The following is a 14,500-nucleotide window of genomic DNA, read 5'->3' on the forward strand; positions in this document are numbered from 1 at the left end:
GCTGCCTTTATAATTAACCTTTTATGTGAAAGAATACTTTGGCATAAAACTTCCTTATTTACTGTCCATAACTGAGGTGGATAAATCATTTTCAAATTTGGAAAACATAAAGAATCTTGACTTCTCAGAGCAAGTTGCTGTCCTACCTGGCTCTCAAGTGTGAAAAATTTAGGGCTGTGATGAAATAATTGGAACTTTATTTTTCTAGGTTTATATTAAGGTAGAAGAAATTTAAATGGGCAGACTTTATTCAATAAGACACAAATCATGACTTTTGTAATTATGAGACAACAAAATAAGATTTTCTTTCCTTTTTAAAAACTTTCCAAATTAAAAAGTATACCATTTTATAAAACATTTCACAGAAGACAAAACTGTGACAAAAAAAATCAAGATGGTTTTCTAGTTCCCAAGAGAGTTCATTTACTGACGAGGCACGTTGGTGAGTTCATTATTCTTAAGCAGTTCACAATTAGAAGAAACATTCCTGAAAGAAAGGAAAATAAAATATATTTGTACACTTTGAAAAGCTAATAATTATTCATGCTGTCTGGAACACAAGAACTTAGGCAGAGGAAACAGGCAAGCAGAAATATGAATTGGGTTATTTATGGGAAACAGTCCAAAACTGAACTACAGAAACTAAAAATATAAATATCTGTATTTGGAAAGAGAGATGAAATGAAACTGGTGTGGTGATTAAAGCACACCCCATATGACATTCGTGGCTCTGATTTCAGAATGGCAATGCTTTGTTTTGGATGATGGTTTGAATGCTAAAACATAAACTGAGTTTCTCTATGGGCACACTGGCACTGTCCTTAGCTCCCCCCTCCCCCACAATTGGTGACAAGACTCAATTTCCAGGTGTTTAAAAAAATGCTTTAACACAATGAAGCACTGTAGCACTGTCCTCCTGTTGTTGATCGATTTGCTCGAGCGGGCACCAGTAACGTCTCACAACAAATTATGAGTCTCGTTACTGTTTTGGCAAAACGCAATGTAATACATTTTAATGTTATAAATGATGAACCTATTGTTTCGGAACCCATTAGAAAATGGAAGGAAAAAAATCCAAATGGAGAAACAACTTTCACAATATTTAATTCTACAGTGCTGGTCACAGCAGCTTGGTCTCAGGGGATTCTTCAGCTTGTATCCTATGACTTGACCTGATGCTGTGGCACATGGTTTGAGCTCCCTAAGATTTAGTTACCCCTGGTCTCTTCAGCATCTCTCCCGCTCCACTCCAGTTTCTCTGTCTCTCCTATCTGCACCAGCTTATGGCATCTCAAGTTTTTCTCCTTCCTATCTGCTTCAGAGATTTCAGCTTCATTTTAAAATCCTATTCTTGTCTCCCAGTGAAAACTTTCCTTTTTTCAGTTCAAGTCCATCACTTTCCCCCTTGGCACCCTCTCTGGCTGTACCCATCTGTTACTGGCACAGTCTCAGACACTAAGGACCTCTGTGACACCACAACTGCTGAATTCGAGTAATCAGGCAGAATATTTTAAATCAATCAATCAATAGTTCTTGAATAGCATGATGACAGTGCTTTCAGGGACACACGCCTCACAGACTCAATCTGACCTTGAGGGGAGATGAAATCTCAGATTTATGAGCTGGCCAAAACCAGGGCTGATAGTCACAACTCTTGGGTGAAAAAAAAAAGTGCTTAAGAATTGGCAAGAAATGAATGACTCAAGAGAAAGTGGACAAAGATGATGGAGTGATATACCACCTGTGTTCTCCTTTCTCAGAGAGACTATAACCCCCACAAGGACAGAGACTCCCTTTCCTCAATATGTTCAAAATACTTAGCACAAAGCTGGCCACATGATGGTTTGTCCCTTGGATCAGTTATAGCTTGTTACTGTAAAGTGGGCCCTGGAGTGAGAGAAGGCCAACATGGATTTGATAAGGGTATAGAACTTTTTTTTTTAAGTTTTCCCTGTGCACTGATCCAAATACCCAGGAGGTCATTAGTGTGGCTTCATTCATGCATGCAGATTTCTAGGCCTGCCATGTATCGGCCTTGGTGCTTGCAATAAAACACTTAAAACACATGAGTCACAGAGACTGCTGCATTACCATAGGCACTAGCAACTTTTACTAGAATAAATTTCTATATCTAAACACTGAAATTTAAGTTTGTTCCAGGAAAGTGTATCAAGAAACACTGTCACTTCTGGAGAACAATTATGACAATTTGATAAACCTTTAAACACTTATTCTACAGTTGTATATAAGAATGTAAAGAAACAGAGATTTAAGATTGTTTTTTATGTGCTGGAGAGATAGTACAAGGGTTAAGATGCTTGCCCCAGAAACAGCTGACTCAATCACCAGCACCTAAAGTGTTCCCTTTAGCACTGCCAAGAATGTTCTCTGAGAACAGAACTAGGAGTGATTCCCAAGTACAGCTGGATAGGGATCACACCCCTCAACAAAACAAAACAAAACAACAACAAAAAAAATCTACTTTTCATGACATCCTTTTGGGAATGGTTTGGATTTTGTAGTAAGAACATGTACTACAACCACATGTATTTCTTACTAAAAGATCACTTTTGGTTTCCTAAGCCCAAATTCCCATTGAAAAAGATAGTGGTTAGAAAGAAAATATCATTTCCACGGAGAAGACCATTTTACCAATAAAATTTGCTTAGTGTAACTATTTTACAAATTAAGAGTGTCATTTCCTCATTTATTCATTCACATTTTCATTCTCCATTGAACACCTTGTAAAGTCCTGCTGTGTTCTCTGCCTGGCACTATGCTGGAATGTGGAAATTTTGCAAAATAAGAAATGGATGTGTCAGCTTGCTCTTCAAGTCTGTGTTCACCCTTGAATATGTATCATGCTTGCTTATCTCTACGTCTTTGTTTTTTCCACACTGAAGAAGTTTGCATTCTTTCTTCAACATGCACTTCCTCTCCTTCTGTCCCCTCATGTCTTTCTAAGTAAATTTCAATAAAAACTATCCTGCTTCACCAAAAAAAGGGGGCTATGTCTTTAAGAAACCCCAATCTTTCAAGTGGTGGGAAAGACATTAACAAGTACAAAAGTGCTCTAGGATAATACACCACACCTATTCACTTTATAATGGCACATACTCCCATAGTCTCTTCTTTCTTCCAGAGTCTGTTAGGTACAAATCAATGCATTCAGGTAATAGGTAGTAGGCAAGGAAAAGTAAAACAGGATTTATCAAGTAGTGGTGGTCAGTGATATTTTTTTATATATATATATAACATTTAAAAAATGTTAAAAAGACAACATTTAAAAAAATCTAAAAAGGCAACATTTAAAAAAATCTATTAAATTACCTTCAAATGGAAGGATGATTAAAACACAATCCAGTTTCCTGTACTATGGGAAACAGAACCAGCTCATTGTATTTATGTACATATTTAATTGCTCACTATTTGCCATTCATATGGCACCTGCATTAAGGAGGTTTGTATTCTGGTAGGGGGGAAAGAATATGCTAAACTCATAGGATATCATCTTCAAAATGCAGCAGTTGTGCGCGCATGTGTGAATTCAACAACTAAACTAGATATGGACACATTGCGCCTCAGAAAGCATCCCTTATGAGGTGATGCTTCAAGGTTTCTTTCATATTTTAATAGACTATCAGGCCCTGATGAGAAGGAAAGAGATGTGAATACTGAAAAGAGGATATTAGAAGGCACCTTGAGGCATATGGTAGACAAAGGCTGAAGAAAAGAAGGTGGGTGTCGGAAGCCAGGCTGAGATGGCTGGAGCAGCAGTAAAGACCAAGACCATGCAGGGCTTTGTGCTCAAAGGAAGAGTCTGAGTTTTGTTCTGAAAACCACTGGAACTACAAGACTATCCCACCACACTAAGGTCTGAAATTTCAGTAACTGGTATTATGCATTCAGAGCTAATTTTTCTTCTTGAATTAATAATTTCATTCAGAATCAGTTTCAATAAATAAGAGGGTAAAACTCAGATTAAAATATATTCTGAAAAATGTCTCAGATAAAAACTGCCAAGACATACTTTAATTAAGATGGAAAGCCAAAGAGAGAGAGATGTATTTTAAAAGCAGCAAGAGTAAAAAACAAAGACTCATGTAAAGGGAAGGCTTCTTTACACTCACAGATAGAGTAATGGAATCTCTACAGGATGTAAAGCCTATATGATTATAACTGAAGTGTTGAATGAAAAAAGTCTTTAGTCAAAACATTCTATCGGCAGGATAGAATTATCACTCAGATTTGAAAGAGTGATTAAGATCTGTTTCAACAATTAAAAAGAATTTGGGTTCAAGAAACCAGCACTACAAAAAAGAATTAAAGGGTCTTCTCTAAAGACAAAGAAACTCCACATAGAAACCATAAAAAACTCACAAAATGTTGTTGCAATCAGGTCAGTCTGTACCTGTAAGGTGAGTGCATCAGCAGACTGATGGCGCCTTCAGACTTCCAGATATCCCCAAATTGCTGCTGTGCCTTTGGCCACACCCCAAAAATTTGTGGCAAAGTTTACCAAGAAAGTAAATGGCCAATAGTTAGGTATGTGGGAGACACACCCACACACCCGCATACCACCTCCAGCTCAACTATATAATTGGAGGCATGGCCTCTCTGGTTCCTGATCAGACTGCTTAATGGCCATGATCCCAGAGATTCAGACCTCGAAACCCAATGGCTTTGTCAGAAATGCATCTGGTCCCTGCAGTAGGTTACCGGTGATGGGCCACCCCAGGTTTTGTGCCTTGGCCTGTTCCCCCTGACGGCCTAGTGGCCATCATCCTCCAGAGACCACTGGACAGTCAGGTTTGGGCCCGCAGTGACGAGACATGTGGGGCCTTATGGGGTGGGGGTGGAGCTGGACCTTTCCTCCCTGTCCCAACAAGACCCAAAGTTGCCGCCCACAAACGGCCTCTCTGGTTCCTGATTAAGCTGCTTAACGGCCATGATCCCAAAGACTCAGGAACAAATCTCGGAACCCAGCAGGTTTTAGCAGAAATCCCTCCCGATTTGTTAAAATTTTGGAATTTCAAAATTGCGTGGCCACTACTGCAGCTGTGCGGCATCATCTGTTATTCATAACCAGCAATAGAAAACAAATTGTCTACTGTTGCCTTTTCGACAGATCTGAGTGTTGGGGTAAAATTGCAAATAATAATGGTGGGTCTGGTGTCAAAATATCGAGTGCAATCAAAGTAGAGAGAGAGAGTAATGTGGAAATCATCTGCCCCACAGGTAGGGGGAGGGTGTGAAATGGGGGTATACTGGGGTTTTTGGTGGTGGAGAATGGGCAGTGATGAAGGTACGGTGTTTCATTGTATGACCTAGACTTAAACCCGAAAGCTTTGTAACTGCTCTCATGGTTATTCAATAAATAAAATTACAAAAAAATGAAAAAAAACAAAAAGGTGGAGTTTATGCCCAATTCAATCAGCCTAATCAGTTGCTGAATAAATAGCAGTACTCATACATAAAAAAAAATGAAACTCACAAAATGTAAAGTGTGGGAAAGAAGAGTAAAAATAATGGGGTCTAAAAATGAATTCGAGATATGGTTTATTTACAGTTAAAAGGGGATATCAATTTAGAACATCGTATAAAAATTTCATGGCAGTTGAAAGCAACACTATCTAGCAAATAGAACGTGATCACTATATAACAGCCACATATCAACATACAAGGTGGGGTGAGGAGTGGATAAGAAAAGCTCCAAGAAACTAAGGCAAATTCAAAACACGCAGATATATGCAAGAAAATTGTACTAAAGTTTTAACCTAAATAATCTATTAAAGGTATTAACTAACCAATTATATGGCACAGGGTGGATCAAGAAGCAAAAAACAAACATCCTTTTATTACAAGATATTCACTTGGACATCAGTGATAAATATAGGTTGAAAGTAAAAGATTAGACAATAATTGTACAGGAAGTATCAGTCTCCAAAGGGCAAGGACAACTACAGTTAAAAGGGGCAAAGAAGATTTCACTAAAAAGGGTAATAATAGAATATACAATGATTAGTACATTAATGTATTAATACAACCAATATATTAACTAATGCAACAAATAAAGAACTGGTCTTAACAGATATTTACAAAGAGCTTTAATTTCCTACCCCCACCAAAGACCATATAAACATTTTTTTCAGTACACATGGGGCACTGTTCATGACAGACTATACACTGGGACACAAAAGAAGCATGAATAAAGTCATAAAAATTGATATAATAACAAGTATCTTTTCAGACCACAATACTATGATAGTAGAAATTACCCAGAATTCATTTGGAGACAAAACAACATGCTATTAAATAACTACTGGGTTAACAATAAAGTAAGAGAAAAACTGAATTACAGCTTCAACTGAGAATGAAGAAGGCAAGCATTATAAAAATATAGACAGTAACAGTGTAATATGAGGAAAATTCAAAGCAATACAAGTTTACATTGCTAAGTGCAAGGAAAATATTTAAATAAGCATTTTGATATACAAACGTAAGGAACCATAAAAAGAGCAATAAAAATCTACATTCAGCAGAAAGAAAGAAAGCAAAATTAAAGAGCTGATAAAAAAATGACTTTTAAAAAACACAAAAATCAATGAAACCAAAAATGGTTCTTTGAAAGAATAAACAAGATTTATAAACCTGTACTAGATTTACTAGATCTGCTATTACCATACTATAATAGGAACAGAAACAAACGAGGTAAAAGTTAAAACAGAGACACCACATAAATACAAAGAACTGTCAGACTATTAGGGACTGCTTTGTGCCACCAAATTGGAGTACCTAGAAGACAACCCCATGTGACTGAATCAGGATGAAACAGAAAATCTGATCAGACCAAATACTCCAAGGAGACTGAAAGAGTCATCCAAAGTATGCCTCCCACACACAAGTTCAGGTTTAATAGATTTACTAGAGTTCTACCAAGCCCATACAGTAATTATCACTTTTCCTTTCCCAAATCTAGAAAATGAGCAAAGCAGAAATTCTTCCAATTTCTGAGGTCAAAAGCAAACAGAAAAAAACCCAAAACCAAACAGAACAATGGACCAGATGCCTGATTAATGTAGATATAAAAATCAACAAAATCTTAGTGAACCGAATTCAGACAAAGCTTTTGCCAAAAATTAGCATCTGTTTACAGTCAACTAAGCAGAAGGAACAAAATCTCTATATTAAAGGCTAACAACTAACTGACCCACAGCTAACATCTACTCAATAGCAAAATACTAAGAAATTTTCTTCTAATATTAGACACAAGGAAGTTTGGTTTCAGTGATATTATTCACCTCAACATTTGAAGTCCTAACCACAAAAATTAAGAAGTAAATAAAAAGGCTGCAAAAATGAATAAAAAGTTAACTATGACTATATGCATTGGGAAGGACAAGTTAGAAGAGGCTTCTAAAATCACAGGGCTGGGATGAATGGAGAGGTTACGGGCGCCCACTTGAGAAAATCGATGAACAAGGAGTGACAGTGATTCGTTGACAGTGACACAGTATGACTATTTGTATATGGCATGATAATATATGTAACTCCACTATATATTTCACAGAAAAAAGTTTTAGAAATATTAAGTCCAGGTGGGAAACTACAAAATCAACATCAACATACAAAAGAAGCTATATTTATAGATGCAATGTGCTAGAACAGAAAATTTATTTTGATTTTATTATGTTGTATTGTAGTTTACTGTAAGAGAATTACAATATTTTTACTTTTTATGGTTTTTATGCAGTTATTCCAAGTGCAAGAAGAGAATTTACATTTTAAAAATTCCACTTAAAATTGCATCTAAAAGAATCAACTATGTAAGAATTATTAAAGGAGTCAAAATATTAATACACTAAAAGCTATAAATTACTAACAGAAAGAACATCAGAAATGGAAACAAAGTCCACAGTCATGAAGCTAAAGAGTACTATTGCTAAAATGACTATCACACATAAAGCATTATAGAGATTCAGTGCAATCCCTATCCAAGTTACAATGGCATTCTTCAAGACCAGAGAATGAATAAATTATCAAAATTTGTACAGAGCCATAAGAGGACCTTGCAAAACAAAATAATCCCGAAACAAATGAAGTTGGAAGGCATTGTATTTAAACTATCAATATATATTCAAGACTATAGTAATCAAAGCAGTGTGGCAGTGAAATAAACCAGTTTTATTTTTAGAATAAAACTGAAAACTCAGAAATAAACCTTCAAATAAACATACACTAATCTGTGACAGAGTTAAAATGCACAGGAGAAAGCCTTTTCCAAAAATGATGTTGGGAGAACAAACACTTCTTCAAAGAACACAAAGGGTTAGAGCGATAGCTCAATGATACAAGTACCTGCTTTGAACACGGGAGGCTTTGCATTCTGGTGCTATTGAATGGTCTCTGGTGCCCCATGGTAGTGATTCCCAAGCACAGAATTGGGAGGAGCCCTCACAGTTTTACAAATCAAAAAAAAAAAAGATTTATGAATGGCCAGTAGTCATAAGAAATAAAAGTTCATCATCACTGATTATAAGGAAAATGCGTAACAAATGAAGATACTACCTCACATCAGTGAGAATGGCTTAAATGACAAAGGGAAAAAAAACAGAGCTGAAAGGAATGAAAGACAAAAAGGAGCTCTTACAGGAAGTGCTGCTGGAAAAGTGATGTGGTTCAGAATCTATGGAAAACTGTACTGAGATTACTGAATGAATCAAAAACATACTGGAACATCCACTCCTGGGCATCTACCCAAAGGCCACAAGATATACACACATACACTTACATTTACTGCAGTGCTATTTCTAAAAGCAGAGACATAGAAATAATACCAGTGCCCAATGACAGGTAAGCGGTAAAAGCAAATATACACCAGAGTTGCCCAAAGTGGGTGACACTGACTTAACCTCTGCCTCGGGCAGAGAGCGGTGCTAAAGCAGCCCAAGGGAAGATGGGGGTAAGGGGGTAGCAGCCTGCAGAGCAACTAGGAGATGAAATGATTTTATTTCTCTGAAAGTGAGTGGTAGGTCAATAAAGCTCGGGAACCTTTGATATACATACATGACTACTAATTAGCTCTGACAAGTACATCATTTTTCTACAACATGGAATATAGAAGAGGGTGTTACATTAAGTGATGAAAGTCAAAATCAGAAAGGCAGATACTGAATGACCTCACATCTTCTCACTTCACTTTAGAACTCTTGAAATCTTAAGAGAGAACTGAGGTTGTGTTGGGATATGAAAGGAATGGCCTTCATTCGGGACAGTGGATGGGGGGTATTAGAACCTTCGTGGTGGATGTGGTATGCTAAGAGTTTTCTCCTGAAACTTCTGAACACTTACAGAAAATAAAATTTTTTCCTACTTTAAAAATGATGGCTCTTTTACAAGACACTGAACAGCAACAAAAAAGTATATGCTATTTGCATAGAAGACATATGATTTATATTCATCCTATATGCCCTACAAAGTGGTTTATGTTTCGGTTAATTCACTTTTTGAGTACAAGCTTTTAAACATTTTTATAAGTAAAAACAGCTTTTATTTGGAATTTTTTAAGAAGATGGGGAGGGGAGGAAAGGGGGAGAGAGAGAGAATGAATGAATGAATGAATGAATGAACGAATGAATACAGGCTTCTCCAGAACAGAGAGTCCATACATACTCCAGCGCTAAAATATGAAAGTTCACATCTCAAGAGGAGAGATGTGGGCAGCATGTGCCCAGGTACAATGTGCTGGCAAACACATGTGTCAACATTTTTACCATTTATTCAACTTGCCAATTTTAAATACTGGGTCCGTCTCCCCACAGAGTGAGCACAGCCATTTTGAGTTATATCAAAGGAGCTGCACTGTAATTGTAATCCCACTAATACAAGGATGCTGTTTCCCTATTAAATATCTGTTTACTCTTCCTGCCTTTTACTAAAAGTGTGAGTAATCATACTGTGCAATTCTTTCATACTCTTTATGCTGATAAAGTCTTACTTTGCCAAACACTATGTTAACTGGTCTCATAAGAGGAAAAAAGCAAGGAACCTTTTTTAGGGCTAATTCATTAACAACCATGGAAAATAAAGGTTATCAAAGTTCTTTATGGAACACAAACCAAAAAGGACACGATCACTAACTAGAGAACACAATATGGAAGATGGAAGGCAACAAGAATGTTACATTTCAATATAGTTTTATATTTAGGCTTAACAGACCTAAGAACCTCAAGCGTGTCTTGTGCTTATGCAGACAGTTTTCTATCCCCTAATGTTTAAGTGTAATGAAAGTTTCCTAGATTATACTTTCTTATAATTCTAAATATTTACATTAGACAATAAATGAGTAGTTTCAAGCATATTTTTGATACACATAATTCTAATATTCATAGCAATGCTGAGGTAGAAATCATTATTATACTCATTTTATGTAGGGGGAAAACTCACGCTTTAGTGGGGCTAAGTTACTTACCTAAGGTTACAGGGCCAGTTAGTGACAGAACTGGGATGAAATCCTTCCAAGTAGGCCCTACCTATTTATTTTGCTTCTACTAGTCAATGTGCTTGCTGGCACTTCATCAACCACTTGACTTACATGCTCTCTTTCATGTATCTGTCTGTCACAGCTCTATTGATTCCTCTGTTGCTTCTTTCTCTAGCAGACTATGGTACCTTCAAGGACAGGACCGTGTCATTCATCACTGCATTTCCACTGTCTGCAGCATGGCAGATGCTTAGTCAATGTAGCCAAAGGAATACAGATACAAATTCATTCTGGAATACCTTGAATAGACAAAGATTCAGAACCTAAATATGAAGAATCTTTCCAGGGCAGGCAGAACTTAAGGCAAGGTCAGAAGAGGACAGAGAAGAGAATGGTAATCAAATATGAAGTCTAGCCACTGCTCCATGCTGTGGAAGCTATGGTCAGGCACACAGGGTGATGGCAAAGTTAGCTCTTAGGGCTGATCTTTAGGCTAGTGAAGGAGTCTCAAACTAAATCAGAGAAATGATAGCAGTGTCGGCCTCTAGACAAGATTGAAACAAGTGGTTCAAAACTTGGCTGTGCTAGTTAGAACATGTTTCCTTAGTGATTGTGTCATCTCTTGAAATGTTAATGTCTCCCATTGTAAAATGGTGATGACAACTTGTATGGAAAGAATGGCAGCAAATTAAGCCAAATAAGTCAGAGAAAGGAGGACATATACTGGCTGATGTCACTTATCTGTCAGATAGAGTGATAAAACTAGGCGTAGTATCAATCAATGAAAGTCCTTGGCCTTGGATTAAAAACTCAGATTACCTAGCTGTGAAGGGAGAGGAGGAATGAAGAAGGAGACTGAAAGTAAGAAAAGGCCATTGGTGGAGGATACTGTGCAATTCTGTGGTGGTGAGGGTGAGGATGCAGCAACTTTGTTGATCAATACCATAAATGTTAACACTCTAACCAGATAAACTGTAATAAATTTCTAAAAAATGGCAATGACAAAGTCTTCTGCATTCTTATTTATATTATCTATAAATGATTCAGTGAAATAATTTATAGAAAGCAATAAGCACACCATTGGTTATAAAGGCAATTTGAAACCAATGTGTCATATTATCAATAAAGAAATGAGAAATGTACATAAACAAAACTAGCTCTGTCAGAATCTAGTTTCTGTGGGTAAACCACAGAGCAGAAAGCACAGTAGTAATATAGTAAAGAGTACTTAGAGTCAGCCTAACACCTGTAAAAATTCATTTCCTGTTGATTTCAGAATAAGGCAGAATGACACATTGCAGATTGCTGAATGCCTACATTGATGTAGTGTAGAACTCTTTCTTAGTAACTACTGTTAAATGAAAAATAAGTGAATTCCATGGGGGAGATGAAAGCTAGAGGAAAGATCTGGGAAGGATGCAATATATTCGTTGGGAATGAAAAAGATTGCTCCTCTCGTGAATTCTTGCTGTTCATGTAGGAAACAAGATTTAGTAGAGCATAAACCAAGTAAAGGATGAGAGTCCTTGAAATCCAAACAGAACTGTTATGCCCAAGTGTTCTTGGTAGTCCTGGTATTTCTGACTCACAATCCCTGCTATTATGCCAAGAGAACTATGGACTGGGCTTTTAAAAGAAAAAACTAACCATAAAATCGTACAATTCTTATCAATTAGCTCTCAGGAAAATATGTTGGAGAAGATCCTCTTGGGATCTAGTCATAATTCCTGCTTTAAGCAATATTTGTTTATTATTCCTCATGCCAACTGTTAAAAAAATTACTAGAGAAAATGACAGGGGTTAGAGATGAAGTCTAGCAAGTTTAAAACACTTGCCTTGCATGCGGGTGACCTAGGTTCGATTCCTGGCATCCCATATGATCCTCTGAGGCTGCCAGTATGATTCCTGCGTACAGTCAAGAATAATCCCTAGGCTTTGAACCTTGACTGGTGTGTGCCAAGTCCTTTCCCCCAATTAAATAGATAAATTTAACAATCTAGGCTTAAAAAAAGTGATAGTGAGGCAAGAGAGCTAGTATATAGATTAAAACCCTTGCCTTAAGACAGAGCCAATTCCATTCTGAGCCCAAATGCTTCATGTAGTTCACTGAGCACTACCAGGACTGATTGATGCCTTGGCACTAAGTCAGGAATAAGCCTGAGCATTGCTGGGTGGGGCCACACATTCACCCTGCAAAGTATGACATACCACATTCTCTTTCTACTCTAATATATCAATAAAATTATTAAAATGTATTTATTTTCTCCTATAAGATTAATGCTTTTCTTCCTAATGTCAACTATTTATTTCAGGTTAAAATTTTAATTAAGAAAAAAATAATTCAACTTTTCCCTATATTAAGTATTTACATTCAACTTTGACAATCAAACTTCATATGCTGTATAATTACAAAGTAATTAGGTTACAAAGTACTGCAGTGTCTATCAACTATTTCTTAACATAATACTACATGATAACATAGTAAACAGCAGAACCTAAGTACAAATCCTTAGAATAAATAAAATCTTTGGAATTTCAGTATTCAAGTAATATTGCTGATAATTTATAAGAAACAAAACAAAAACAAGACTACTTGTGGAAGTCTCACATCCTGAAAACTAACCTAATTCTATTCAAACTGTTTCAGCTTGAGATAACTTTTAAATTATTTTTCTGTTTTCAAGGCTACCCCTGGCAGTGCTCAGGGTATCTTGAGGCCCTGTGTTCTGGAATCACTCCTAGCAGTGTCTGGGGGACCTTATAAGGAGCAGGAAATTGAACTAGGGATGGAACCCATCTCTGCCACAGGCAAAGTAGGCACCTTAACTATAGTGCTATCTGACCCACCAAAGTAGATCTCTTTAAATTGGGGAAAAAAAAAAGCCAATCACATCTGAAAAATGAAATCAGACTCAATTTTCCTTCAAACATCACTAGACAAAAAAGCATATAATTAAAGATAACAGCTTATAACATTTACCTTAAAAAACTAATAATTTGCATTATGAAAACTAAAAAAAGTCAGCAAACTAGACAAATTATCTTACTTCGATGATTCCAAGATAATTATTCTCCCAAATTTGAAGCACTTGTGACTTACTGCCTATGGAAGTGATAAACACATTTTTCTAAAAAAAAAAAATAAAAATTAGAGGACCATCTGACTCACTAAACTGCCTTTTCAATGCTGCCAGAATCTGAGACTGTGACCTCTACAGTTTAAACAAAAACCGACCTGGTCTGATTTGTTTACATCCTGAAAGCTTCTTTTCTGACTGGAGGAGTTAATTTGCCATAATCACTAGTGACAGTAATAGAAACTAACATGGAAAATCTTCTGTATGACTCTAAACAAGCATGAAATTGCCTTCGTCTTTTCTGCACATAGAAATTATCGCAACAAAAGGCACTTACCTTTTCTTGCTCTAGGTGCAAAACCAGTTCCTTTGACTTTTCAAGATGGCTGACATTTCCTAATAAAAGAAAAGACCTTTTTACTCAAAGAGAAGAAAATCCCTCAGAAATAAAAATTAAACATTTTACATAATCTACAATTTCAAAAAGTCAAATGATTAAATAACTTTATTAAATATTTGTCAGTTTTAAGAAGTGCCCTCAATTACTAATCAAATAATGTATTACTATTACAAACAACTAGTTATGAGGTTTTACATTTGTTTAACAGGGAATAATTGGCCCCAATTAAACTGGCTAAACTAAGGCTTTTTAGATTACTAAAACAAATTAAACTTTTTAAAATGAGAATTTAGGTGCTCCTTAAACCTTTCTAAAAATGGATAATGAAAACTTGCTAAGTTGTAATCTTTCTGGTTTTATTAGTTATATTAAGATAAATTAAGTGAGATTAAAATCTTATTTGATTTATTTACCTTTGAAAATGAAGACCGTTTAAGGGTTACACATCCTCAGCCTTGGCGAGTGCGACCTCAATTAGTCAAGTCAGAATGTCTTTAAAAGCTTTGTGCTTATTGCTTCCAGCATGGAGCGAGGTGTTCA

The 14,500-nt window shown here is 36.3% G+C and overlaps 1 protein-coding gene across 1 annotated transcript in view; it reads right to left on the minus strand.

The window, feature by feature from the left end:
• Positions 1-284: 284 nt before the first annotated feature.
• The window catches only part of KHDRBS3 (KH RNA binding domain containing, signal transduction associated 3), a 166,109-nt gene continuing 151,893 nt past the window's right edge, over positions 285-14,500 (minus strand). The window contains exons 10-11 of the transcript XR_008795384.1: positions 13,898-13,956; positions 285-487 (exon numbers count right to left, since the gene is read on the minus strand). The gene's annotated coding sequence lies outside the window, so the exon portion shown is untranslated. The remainder of the gene's footprint in view (positions 488-13,897; positions 13,957-14,500) is intronic.

Source organism: Sorex fumeus, unplaced genomic scaffold (genome assembly GCF_029834395.1).
Source record: "Sorex fumeus unplaced genomic scaffold, SorFum_2.1 ptg000002l, whole genome shotgun sequence".
Classification (NCBI taxonomy): Eukaryota; Metazoa; Chordata; class Mammalia; order Eulipotyphla; family Soricidae; genus Sorex; species Sorex fumeus.